This window comes from Pipistrellus kuhlii, unplaced genomic scaffold, assembly GCF_014108245.1.
Source record: "Pipistrellus kuhlii isolate mPipKuh1 unplaced genomic scaffold, mPipKuh1.p scaffold_m20_p_16, whole genome shotgun sequence".
NCBI lineage: Eukaryota > Metazoa > Chordata > Mammalia > Chiroptera > Vespertilionidae > Pipistrellus > Pipistrellus kuhlii.
This window is the reverse complement of record NW_023425471.1, coordinates 34,864,808-34,878,814: the sequence shown is the minus strand read 5'-3', so window position 1 is coordinate 34,878,814 and position 14,007 is coordinate 34,864,808. Positions and strand designations below refer to the sequence as shown.

Genomic DNA, 14,007 nt, shown 5'->3' with positions numbered 1-14,007 from the left:
GAGGAACAGGAGAGGGAGCCAAAAATGTTTCAAAGATTGTTATTTAAGTTAATTAGCTTTGATGGTTAATATTGCCTACTCCAGTAAGAAGTTGAAAAGTTAAAGAAAGGGGGGAATAAGGAAACTTTTCTTTTTAATCTTCATCCAAGGATATTTTTCCACTGATTTTTAGAGAGAGTGGAAGAGAGAGGGAAAAAACAGAGAGAAATATCAATGTGAGAGAAACATCAAATTTTTGCCTCCTACATGAGCCCTGGCCAAGGCCCAGGTTGGAGAAGAGCCTGCAACCGAGATATGTGCCCTTGACCAAAATTGAACCCAGGACCCTTTGGTCTGCAGGCCAACGTTCTGTCCTCTGAACCAAACCTGCTTGGGCAGGAAAAATTTTTGAAGTTGAGATTACACATGTGGAGAAGAAGATTGTTCCTCATAAATCTTATATTTTAAATTGCACTGTAGTAAATACATTTCTCTATAACTCTGAGAATTTTCAGTAAGGGCACAAAAACATATACATTTCCCAAGTTTATTACAATCCATATAAACCAATTAGTGTCATTTGAAGGGGGGAAAAACGTGTCTATAAAGCTCAAAAATGTTTTGTGTATTATTGTTTAATGTTCATCTCTGCTGGTCTGGTATTGTCAATCAAACCCTTGATATATTTCTTATTTTATTTTAAAAATTGTTTTAATTAATGTCTAATGTTGATTTTTGTTGTTGTTGTTCTTAATCAGCACCAGAGGATATCTTTCCATTGATTTTTAGAGAGTAGAAAGGAGGGAAGGAGGAGGGAGAGAGAGAAACATCTATGTGAGACACATAGATTTGTTGCCTCCTGCATACTTTCTGACCAGACCAGGTATCAAACCTACAACCCAGGTGTGTGCTCTTGAGAAAGAAAGAAACCCTCAACTCTTCAGTGTGTGGGCCGATACCCTAACCACTGAGATACCTGGCCAGTGCAACATATTTCTTTAATCCAGTGTGTTGCATTTTATGGTCCATTAGAATAACACTAGGAGACAAACTATGACTCGATAATAGTATATATTTGCTTTCCTTTTTTTATTATAATTTATTGAGTTTTTACAGAGAGGAAGAGAGAGATCTAGAGAGTTAGAAACATTGATAAGAAAGAAACATCAATCAGCTGTGTCCTGCATAACCTCTAATGTGGATGTGCCCACAACAAAGGTGCATGCCCTTGACCAGAATCGAACCTGCGACCCTTCAGCCCACAGGCTGCTTTATTCACTGAGCCAAACCAGTTAGGGCAGCTTTCCTTTTTATAAAAAAACTTACGATGGAAAATTTTACTCACTACAACTTGAATAGCAACTTTCTGGAAATTGCTTTTCCAAAGAATTTGTATACATTGGTCCTTGAATTTAAAAGCATACCTTTGGGCCCGACCCAAGTGTCTTAGTGGTTGGGTGTCAACCTGTGACCCAGGAGATCATGCTTTGATTCCCAGTCAGGGTACATTGCTGGATGGCAGGCTTCATCCCCAATGTTGGGTGTGCAGGAGGCAGCCAATAAATTATTCTCTCTCATCATTGATGTTTCTATCTTTCCTTCTCCCTTTCTCTCTGAAATCAATAAAAAATATTGTAAAAAAAAAAAACACCTGAAAACACACACCTTTGTAGCTATAGGCATAGTTATCATATAATTAATGTAAAACCATATCGATATTTATAAAATTTGTATCATAATTGAAACATGAGGAATGTCACAAATATGTAGATTAATTTCAGAAAGGTTTTGAGAGGAAGCCTATCAACTATATGTTTAAATAAAATGATCTGTCAGTTTTACAATGGTGATTTTGAATTCTTATATTTAAGGACAATTTTCATGAATATATTTTATAAACATATTTTTAGCCAAAATAATCTGGAAGAACTCTAATGAAATATGATAAATTTATGTCAGTTTTCATTGTTATATCTAAATACTTGTTTATCTATATCTATGTCTATGTCTATGTCATATCATGCACACTTTTAGCTACTGTTATTGATGAAGGTACCCTAGAGAGCACAGCTTTTTGAGTTAGACTTTATAAAGTTCTACTCCTTGCTCTATTTCTTATCAGTTCTGTAATGTTGAACTAGTAATTTAAACTTTCAAGTTTTTGTTTCCTCATCTATAAAATGGAAATGATAGTGACAATAAGATAACATGAATTACCTTGCTCAAAGTATGTACTAACATACTTGGCACATAGTAAATATTCAGTTGTTGTTATACCGCTTTCTTTATTATAGTAATTAGTAGTAGTGGTAGTATCATAGTAATTGATGTACTACTCTAAATATTATAGCCATTGCCCTTGCCTTTTTAGAAGGGAATAATCATAATTATAAGGCTAATTAGAGTTCCCCTAGTCCCATGGTTGGCAAACTGCAGCTCACAAGCCACCTGCAGCTCGTTGGCCCCTTGAGTGTGTCTCTTCCACAAAATACCATGGCCTGGGTGATTCTATTATGAAAAAGTGGTGTTAGAAGTTTAAGTTTAAAAAATTTGGCTCTCAAAAGAAATTTCAATCCTTGTACTGTTGATATTTGGCTCTGTTGACTAATGAGTTTGCCAACCACTGTCCTAGTGTCAGCTAAATATGTAGTTTATTCAGTTTTATTTATTTGTTTCTTATGTCTGGGCATTTGATAAATATTTTCCTATTTTTCTTTTACAAATTCTTTCTCTCAATCCATTCCAAGAGCAAAATCTTTCTGTTGTATTTTGATTATTTCTGCTTTTATGTATTCTTCCTGCCAGTTTATTCAAAAGATTATTACCAGGACTCCTCTTCCTATCTCACTGTTTGGGCTGCAGCAATCCCCATTCTGAAGTTATTTTCATTAGTTATTTTTGTTTCCCAATGAAATTCTGACTCAGAGTTCTCAACTCAAAAAGTTCTTAAGCACATTCTGCCTGCTTGCATCCCTCTTTCATTTTCTCCTAGTTTTCATTTCAGTGTGCGCAGACAAATTTTCTCTTGAGCCGTTTTATTCCCCTCTCTGTGTATGATTTCATGCTGCATCTCATGCACAGAAATCTCACCTGCCCTGTCCTCTTAAGATATCTGACTATCATTTGTCATATCACTGTTCAGAATCTATTTCCTTTTATTTTCTTCTGACTATTTTACTACTAGATCCCTAGGAGAAAATACTTTGGAATTTAGTCTTCGGGGAAAAGAAAAAAAAAAAATGTGGTAAAAGATCAAGCCAGTTCCCTTTTATTTATAGTTAAATACATTTCCTTGGTATTTGAGTCTAATTTATCTTGTTTGCTTAATGCACATTTCAGTTCTGTCTGAATCTCATTCTGTCACTTTTAGTATGGTAATTATATATATATATATATATATATATATATATATATATATATATATATATATATATATATATATATAAATTCACAGTCCACCAGCAAAAATAAAAAGATATCAGTACTATATAGTTCATTTTATTCCATGATGGAGTAATGATCACCTTCAAAGACAAAACCAAAAACAATATTTTTTTAAACTGAAGGGCTATAGATAAGATTAAATTAACTTAGTTAATAGTTGAATTATGTAACTAATATGTAAAGAAAAATTGCATGACTACTTATCCCTTATTTCTGTATTTTTACTTATTAGAATCTGAGTACTTATTTTGATAGAGTAAGGATCTTTTCTGTCTGGTATAGCAAATACTAGACATCTATTTCAGTTTAGTCCTGAAGGCATAGGCATCAAATTAACTGGCAAAGGAAAAAAAATTACATGAAAGTTAAAGGAAAACTGAAGGAAGTAAAAATATGAGATCCATGGGAAAATGTATTTTAAAATTGTCTTTATTCTTTATAAAGCTAAGCTTCTAAAGTTGTGTGGGTCTTGGGAGATGCAAAGTTGTGGTGTAAACTTAGCCTGTTTTCCTAGAGCTCTGCAATAAAAAGATATTGGAGAAAACACATAATTTTTATATTAAAACAAATTTATATTATGGAATAGAATGCAAAATCCACATGAATTTTTAAAATAAAACAGATGACTTCAAAGAAACTTCAAACTAGCAGTAGATCCCTCGGGACATGTGTTCAGTCTTCTCTTCCATTAGGAATATTTGGGTGGGGAAATTTATGAAGTGTTTCTCAAAGAATTATAGAGTGGTTTGTTTTGGTTTGATTTCACTTGTTTATTTATCTATTTAATGATTATTTCAGGAAGAGGGGAGGCAAGCATGCCAGGTGAGGGAGGAGAATGCTTAACTTTCTTCTAGATATTCATATAGCCCTTATGAAATTCAGAATAAAACACTACAATGTAATTTATTACCAGTGTAATTAATAAAATAATCTTGCTCTGATCATTTTATTCTAGTTAAAGGATAAATCTGCAGGTCCTCTCATTCATGTTTGACATACCAATGAGTCTTAGAGGGGACAAAACCTGGTTGCTATAGAGACCCTGATACCTTTAAATATTGAAAATATTTTTCATAAACCACAATTACCTTTTCCCCAATGATTACTTTTTAATATATATTATGTATGCATCAGTGTATATAATTGTATGTGATAGATATATATTTCATAAAGAATTGCTAGTTTACTAGACATATTTTGTAAATCCTTTAATGTCCTCCCACCCCCTTATGGCTATCACTTTAACTTTCAGCTTTGAACATTTTTATGGTTTGATTTAAAACCTCTAGTGTTTTATAGGTTAGCTCTAGGGATTAAACCAAAGGGGTTAGTAAAGTTTAATTAAAACTATTCTGCTCAACAGGGGAAAATTATATTAATATATTTGAAGGCACTATTAATCCCAAGGTTTTGCATAAATCCAAAATGGGTTTCACTTCAGTTAAATTAGTGCCATCCTACAAAATAAGAGCTGATTAAGTTTCTTATGAACAGTGTTAATTTCTTTTGAATCAAATCAATCCATTATACAATTTAATGACCAACTATATCTTTTGATATCTGACATCTTTTCATGTCATAATAAGAAACTCTGATTACCTGTTTATTCACTCTGACTTATTCATATGATTAATAATGATAAAAGTTCAGATTATAGGAAATATTGTAGGGGAAAATCTATGAAATAAAGAAAAAGAAAAAAGTAATATAATAGCAGGGTAAAAGTGTTGGGCGAGTAAAAACAAAACAAAACAACTTTTTCTGAAACTCCAGAGCTTGCGGACACTAGAAGTCATGTAGTCCTGCAAAAAGGGACCACGATGGATTTTAGTCCAAGTTCATCATTTTACAGTTGAAGAAACTAAGGCTCAGAATGATGAAGGAATCACACAACTGGGTGGAGTCAATGAAAGTTTGCAGACCTTGTCTAGAGTTATTTTATTAAATACTAGGGTCCCAGTGCACAAAGATTTGTGCACAGGGGTTGGGTACTTCAGCCCACCCAGCAACCCCTCCAATCAGGGAGTTTCTGTCTTTGCAATCATATGAGCCAATTGTCTGAGACCCCAACCTAATTTGTTTTTTTGCTCACAGAATAATAGAGGCTTTTCCCCCCTTTGTTTCATTGGTGGAGATTTCCTGGAAGTTTTAGGATACTTTCCCTTTAATTTTCCTAGACACTCTGATTTTACTTATGTCTCTCACCTTTGCTTTCCCTCCACCCCCCACCGCAACAGTAACTTGCTCCAGGCTCACTTTGCTCTAGTGTCTAGGATAGGGGTGTCGAACTCAATCAGAGAAGGGGCCAAAATCTAAAATCCAGCCTAAATCGCGGGCCGAATGGTTTACTGAACAGTCATAAACTGTCATTGTGATGGAAACGCAGCGGAGTGCAGTGATGACAGCGCGGTGCGGGCCACATTGCAAGGCCTGGCGGGACGGATTTGGCCCGCGGGCCTTGTGTTTGACACATGTGGTCTAGGAGATCCATCTGCCACCAGAACTATGATTCCCAGCATTCCTGGTGCTCCCCGCACTCTAGGCTTCTGCTTCAGGTCCTGGGGCTGCCACCAGAATTACTACTCCCAGAATTCCTGGTGCTCCCAATGCTCTGGCTTTTCCCTTTCTGCTCTGTCTTCATCCCAAGGCCTCCTACTCTGCCAAGTCCTTCAAACCGCCAGCTCTCCCTCTCTACGCTCCCTCTGGTGGCTTGGGGAGCCAAGTTCCCCAAGCCACTGCACTCTCCACCAGCTCTCCCACTCTGCTCTCCACCTGGCACCTGTGTAAGCAAATCAACCCACCATCTTTGTCCGGTTAATTTGCATACCCATTACTGATTGGCTGGTGAGCATAGCAGAGGTACAGTTAATTTACATGTTTCTCTTTTATTATATAGGATATTTTACCTCTATGATTGCTTCCTTTGTTGTCTAGAATATATAACAAATAATTTATGCTCACATATTGAAAAACATAGAAAGTAAATGCTGACCAGTGAAAGGCTTACTGAAATGTTAATGCTACTTCCTCAATGTAGTGGTCCACAGTCTCTCTCCCCATTTTGACAAAATTATCCTCTCCTTTCTGTCTCAGCAGCATGTTAGCTTTATTTGTAGCATAGCACATAATATACTTGCATTTTTATTTCACTGTTTGCTTCTCTATGTACCTCATAGATTGAGTTCCTCAATGACCAGGAATATGCCCCATGTGTCCCTATACTCTCAGTGCTAGTGCAGCATGTCAGGGAGAAGTAAATGCTCAATAAATGTTTATTAAGTTGAATCATTGCATATTCTTTTAGTACAGCAGGCATATTTGAAAATAAGACATTGTGAGAAGTTCACAAATAGAGAATAGCAACCTGAAAATTACTGTTTGCTGCAAATCCAACAGGAAAAACAAGATAAGTTAGAATAAAGAGGACACCAGAACTTCCCTGTATTTCCTGGTCCATGTTTTACTTATTTCAAGGAGAAAATTAAAAATGGAAACAATCAAGGTACAGTAGGTCCTCAGGTTACATCAGAAACCCATTCCTAAGGCAAGATTTTTGCCATAAGTCAGAACCTACCTATATAAGCACCTATGTCACTCACATGGAGCACATACAGAGCAGTAAGGAAGTGAAACAGTAAAAAAAAAAAATTAAAAGAAAGATAACAATTCCTTACCTTTACTAGTAGTAAAAAAATAATAAAGCATATATGTACATATGTCGAAATGACGGATTTATTTTAAATAAATGGAGATGGCAATGTAACCACAAAACAGTGACATACGTTGAGTCCTACATAACCCGAGGACTGCCTGTAATGTGGAGATACCTAAACTTATGGAGGCCACCAAACCATAAAGGTTTATGATGAACAGTAAGGATTAAAAGTGTCATTTGAATGACAGCCAACTGTCTCAATGTAATATCTGCCGAACAGCTGAAACTTGTTATAATTCCTAAAATAACTACTTTCACACTGTTAGTTTTATTGAAAAATATTTGAGTTATCTAATAAAATCCTACATTTTCTAGAGCATTTAATGTACAGTGATTCACAGGACCCAATATGTGAGAAAGTATTAAACTGTAGGATTTCCTAGCATATTTAAACTTAGAGTTTTAGTTGAACTTTTTGGAAGCACATAATAATATATCAATGTGACAAAATATCAGTAGACTTGACCTTACTTAAATCTTAGTAATCTGCCCTGGCCTGTATGCCTCAATTGGTTGGGTGTCGTCCCATGTACTGAAAGGTGATAGGTTTGATTGTAGGTGAGATGACTGGATTGCAGGGTCAATCCTAGTAGGGAGCATGCAGGAGTCAGCTCATTGATGTTTCTCTCTTACATCAATGTTTCTCTCTTTCTAAAAATAAAGTAAAAATCTTCTTAAAATATGTTAACCATCTGAGTTAAACTGAATATACATCATTATATCATTTTAATAAAAATTAAATATTTTAGTTTCCTTTGGACTTTTTCATACATACTGTTTAAAACAATTTAGAATGTAATTTATTCACCAAACAATATTTATTATATCAACACCATAAATATCTTATACATTTTAAAGGAATATTAAGTGTTAGGGAATCAAAGTCATACATCTAATCAACCCTAATTTTTTTAATAAAGTGCATTGTTTAAAAATAGTAAAAAGAGTAAGAGTCTAGAACATGTATAGAAAATGTCTTTTCAACCTGAAAATTCAAAAGGACTTAGGAAAGAAATACATGTTTTCTTGCTGATTAGTAATCCAGTTATTACCAACCAGTGTTTTCAATTCATGTATAAGAACACTATAATTCATTTTCATTTCTAGAGGAAACTGTTGAAAACACTAATATCTTCAGTTAGCAGTGAAAGAAAGCAGAGACCATGGCCATTTGGATTTAAATAAAATGTTTTAACATAAATAAACAATTTTTTTACAGTATAAAGAACTTTTTCCCCCCTCTGAGCCATTTAAAAATTAGTTGCTGATGTGATAGTCCATTACCCCTGCATACTTTAGTGTGTTTTTCTTACAAAGATAATTTCCTATACAACCACAGTATAACCATCCAAATTAGGAAAATAGCACTGATATGTTACTGCTATCTGATTACTACCATTTTGATTTACAAATTGTCCCCAAAATGTCGAAAATTATTGAATCCAATGTCAAGGTTTATGTTTAGTTTTCATATCCCTTTAGTTTCTCTCTGTCTGGAAATATCACAGAAGTTGTGTTGTGTTATTCTCATTATATCCTATCTGATGACACATGATTTCAGTTTGTTCTCTTGCTGGTGATATTAACTTTGCTTACTGGATTAAGGTGAAATTTGCCAGTCTCCTTCACTCTAGAGTTAATCCATTTTCTCTTTATAATGAAAAAAAAATTAAAGTTTTATTAAGATATAATTGAGTCAATATTTTTATAGACTTCTATAGGCATTTGTCAAGATACCTTAGCTTTTGCATCCCAGGATTTTTTCTGCTAGGCATTTATATGTGCAGCTCATCTGTCTCACACCATTACCTTGCCTGTCTCAGCCTAGGCTTCTGTACTTTTCCAAACTGAAATGTCTCACTCCCTATCCTCAGCCCTTTTGAGCCCTAAGTATCTTTAAAATTGCATTTATTGAAGTGACATTGGCTTATAAGATGATACGTTTCAAGTTACAGTTCTACAATACTGCATCTGTATATTGCTTTGTGTGTTAATTACCCAAAGTCAAGACTCCTTCCATCACCATATATTTGACCACCTTTACACTCTTCTATCTGCCACCACCCACTTCCACTTCATATCCACCATACTGTTGTCTGTGTATATGAGGGTTTTTGTTTGTTTGTGTGGTTTTTGTTTGTTTGTTGCTTTCTGTTTTAAATCCCACATATGTATGAAACAATATGGTTCTTGGTTTTCTTCTGCCTGGATTATTTTGCTTAGCATGATATTCTCAGGATATATCCCTGCTGTATAAATGGCAGTGTTTCATCTATTCTTATGGCTGAATAGTATTACTTTATATATACTAGTAAGTACCACATCTTCTTTATTCAATCATCCATTTAAGGATTGTTTGCATGTGTTTTCCATGAATAATGCTGCAGTGAATGTAGTAGTATGTATATGATTATGAATAAATGTTTTAAAATTTGGGGGGTAGATACCTAAAGGAGGGATTGCTGGGTCATATTGTAGTTCTATTCTAAAAAATTTTAGGAACCTCCATAGTGTTTTCTATAGTGTCTGTACTACATTCCCACCAGCATTATTAGGGTTCCTTTTTTTGCCACAATCTCTCAAACACTTATTTATTGTCTTTTTTATGTTAGCCATTCTTACAGGTGTGAGGTAGTATCTCATTGTAGTTTAATTTGAATGTTCCTTAAGCTAGTGAAGTTGAGCATCCTTTCTTATTTACAAAGATATATGTCCTTAAGTATATATTTTTAAGTCCCAGCTTAAATCTCATCCCTCCATAATGACTTCTCAACTGTTTGGGCTTTACATGGTTTCTCACTTTCTTCATCTTCCCCGGTACTTATTTGAATATTTTAGTTTGGTACTTGTTCCTTCACTTGCTTGCATTATGGGTTTCCATGTTATAGCTGCATCCCACCATGATGTTTTCTGAAATGATGTATAATGTGATTTGTCTCCTTTGTTGGGGCAAAGTCTAACACAGGACATGGAGAGTAAATTTAACTCAGTGACTGCTTAATGAACATCAGCCTCATTCTTGGCACTGTCTTTATTTAACCCCACAGTGGGTACGTAAATGAATTAACATAATTTGAAGGTATTTAATTCCAACATATTGAACATTAAGCAACTAGTCAAAAATCAGGTCTCATAATGCTTCAAAAAAGCATTACTTAAATCTAATCTACGGTGTTAGAAGTCATTCTAATGGCTACTCATGGGGTGGGTTGGTGACTGGAAAGATTATGTGAGGGCTCATGGGCTTCCTGGCATGCTCTGTTCTTGATGTGGATCCTGGTTTTATGGGTGTGTTTAGTTTGTTGGTCACCTATGTGCAGAATGTGTGTATGGTTAAAGAAAGCATTTTTAAAAGCCAGTCATTAAATTTTTTAAATATGCAATGTTTTAAGAATACTGAGAAAGGTGCTGCATTTTAATTGAGAAAGTCTTCATTATTGTGCTTAGTTATGATGATCACATTCATTGTATAAATATTCACTGTTAGAGTTGATCTGATGTTATTGTAAATAATGATTTTTTTTTTCCAGCAAGTTGTATGTCACTTAAGGATTTTGTCTGTGTCTTTTATAGTAAGATTAGATGGGGGCACTCTAGTATTTAAAAACAAACAAACAAACAAACAAACTCCAAGCTCATTGTATACCATGAAAAAATTCAGGGTGATCTTTCCATAGTCTTGTGCTGTCTTGTATAGCATTGGATCCCGACATGTTCTGAGCACATTTGGAATTAAAATTTTCACCACGAGTCTGTCACCGCTGTCATTGTTATCACTGTGGCTTTGCTTCAATGTCAGAAAATAGGATATGTGGAAATATTGTTCAGTTTTATCACATTGTGAATTCAAGCTCATTAGTTGAAAAGTGAATATTCATAGATCAAATGCTATAAGTTGATTGTCTCCTGAAGTCGTTATAATTTGATTGACTCCTGAAGTAAAACTCAGGGACATATTTGATGCAAGAGGTTAATGAACTGATGTTGAGTGGAAATGTCAAAGTGGAGAGGGGAAAGGGAAGAACAACAGAAATGAAGAAAGAATCAGCTGTCTGTTCTGACAGCAGTCATAAGAGGTGGCTCATGCTCTGAGGGGAGATTCCCTTGTATCCTAGAGAATAATGGGTGGAATCTGGCAATCAACTTGGTAACCCTTGCTGCAGTTTTTACCACTACCAGTCCTTTTGCTGGAGTCATCAGTAAGGATCAGCAAGGGCTAGGATACAGGGTTAGAGTTTTCAGGAGTTTGCAAGAAAGGTATCCCAAGCCATCGTTTCCACTTTCCACTTTTTACACATTTCTAATGTGGCTTGAACACTAGGTCCAAGTCATAGTGGGTTACACTGCCTGAATTTTACTGGGGTCTCTTTCCAGAATTTGGATCCTGTAAGGCAATGAGGTAAAATAGTAAATAGCAAGCATAATTTTAACTTATGTCAATTCATATGATTCAAACTGCTTAATGGTATTTTCATGTATTAACAGTCATACTGAAACTGGTATTTTTATTAGTATATTTATTAAAACAATAAGGTGAAAAGACACTAAGTCCTATTAGAATCTAATAGCTCTTTGGCAAAGGCTTCTGGTATAGTCCTATCTGAAAGAAACACATGCTGGAAATAATATGTCCAAAGATGAGAATCATAACATACACATTATAGTTTCAACTTTGTTACTACCTGCTTGTTGGATCATAGTTTGGCCATTTAACTTCTCAGTCCCTGTGTCTCATTTTCTACAATACCATTTCTCATTTTCTACAAATCATGTAATAAATAATGATTTATTATTCAAGCTAACATGATATTAATTCCAGATGATTTTGGCCAGGTTGTTTTTGTTTGTTCAGTCTCATTTTTAAAATGAATGTCAAAGTTTACTTGTTAAACCACAAAGTTCTCTGAAAGAATGCATGGTGTTATTAATTTTGTTTTCTTTACATGTTCTTTTACTTTTTCCATCTTTTGGTCTTCTAGAAGTAAGACTCTAAAAACATGATCACAGAGGCTCATCTGATTTTGAGTGACATCTGTAAGCTTTGATGGAGGAATCACTATTAGGCATTCAAGAGCTGATCATAAAAGTTCCAGTTTCTTATTTTGCTAGGTTATCTTTGTCCTTAGTATGTATAAAAAATGGGGGAAAAGCATATAGTTTATAATAGAATATATAATGTAATTAATAGCCAATGATTGGGGAAAATAAAAAGGCATAATTTTTAAATATTATAATAATTAATGAAAATCATAATAAAGCATTTTTTATGAGCATGTTGAAGAAATGGACTTGGCTTTCATTTGTAGCAGAAAACCGAAGGCTAATGTTTATGCTAGATATTGCTTATTCACTTAATTATGCATTTTTCCTAATACCTAGTAGTGATAATCATAACCATTACCATTTATAAAGTGCTTAGTAATTGCCAGGCACTATTTGAAACATGGTTTTATGGAACAGGGGACTGAGTCTCAGAAACAGTAAAGTGCTCAAGATTACAGAGTTTACAATAGTTAAGCTTTTGACTATTTCTCTATGCCCTTTGTTTTTCACTGTAGATAGTAATATTAAAAGCAGAGTTAAAAAAGCTATAAAATATGAAAATCATATTAATAAATTTAAGAAAAACATGGAAAGCAATATAAACCTTAGTAAATTCTGTATTTTAATGGGGACTTTTGTTATTATAATTAGAAACACCCAGTGACATCATATAAATACAAACACTTACTGGTTTACCCTAAGCTACAGTAAACCACTAAATATATGAAAATAGTACTGTTAGAATTAAGGGTTTTACTCAATTGATGTTTACTTCTACATGTCCACAGAAAATAGTAACACACCCTGTGATGATGACCAAAGAATAAATATCTCCATTTCCCACCCTTCTGGAAGGGTATATGGTCATCAACTGAAAAAAAAAAATGTTTATTTAACTCTAATAAGATAAGGACTTGCAATCCCTGAGTTGTAAATTTGTATCCCTTTTTAAATAATATGTCACTTTTCTCCAGTAACCTATTCCATGGAAGTATGGGTATGCTTTAAACTAATTTGTGCAGTTATTCATATATCTTTTACTCTTAGAAACCACCCTAAGTGTTATTCAAAGGAAAATGAGTTGTTTCAAACATTTCTATGAATGCCTCAGTTTATATCCCAGCTTACTTAGAAACTTACTAGAAATGATTCTTAACTTTTAAATGGGCAAATGGCACATGGACAAAACATTCTCAGAAGAAAAGCATACCAAAAATATCCAACCTCATCAGTAATGAAGAAATGCATAGCTATAATAATAAAAGCATAATATGCTTATTAGAGTGGACAACTGAACGACCTTCCAGATGTCCTCCAGGGCGACTTTCCAGATGAAGCTGGGGCTGCAAGGACCAAGGCAATCAACTGCAGCTGCAAGGGCTGAGTCCCATGCATGAATTTCGTGCATCAAGTCTCTAGTAAAATAATAAGATACAACTTTTCAGCTATTGAATTGGCAGAGGTTAAAAAGAAACTATTTCATATACTTAGTGCTGGTTCAGGTGGTACATGGGAGACACTTAGGTGTTAATGGTCCAAGTTCATGATGACTACAATTTTTTGGAAAGCAAAATGTATCAAGAACCTCAAATTAATTGCAAACCTTTAATTTGTCTCAAAAAGATTATCAGAAATGGGCACTAAGTTTTATACACAAGAATTTCATCGTGACATAACATAGAATAATTAGAAATATTTGAAATAGGAATTAAAGGAAGTAATAACATGAATTATAATATACTTAACACTAATATTTGTTGTCAGTAATATCCTTTTATGTTTTTATTTTTTTCTGTGTAGTATATACAGTTGATTCTTGTCATTTG

The 14,007-nt window shown here is 34.2% G+C and overlaps 1 protein-coding gene across 6 annotated transcripts in view; it reads left to right on the top strand.

The window, feature by feature from the left end:
- DIAPH2 (diaphanous related formin 2) overlaps positions 1 to 14,007 on the top strand; it is a 960,594-nt gene that overhangs the window by 516,565 nt on the left and 430,022 nt on the right. The window lies entirely within an intron of this gene.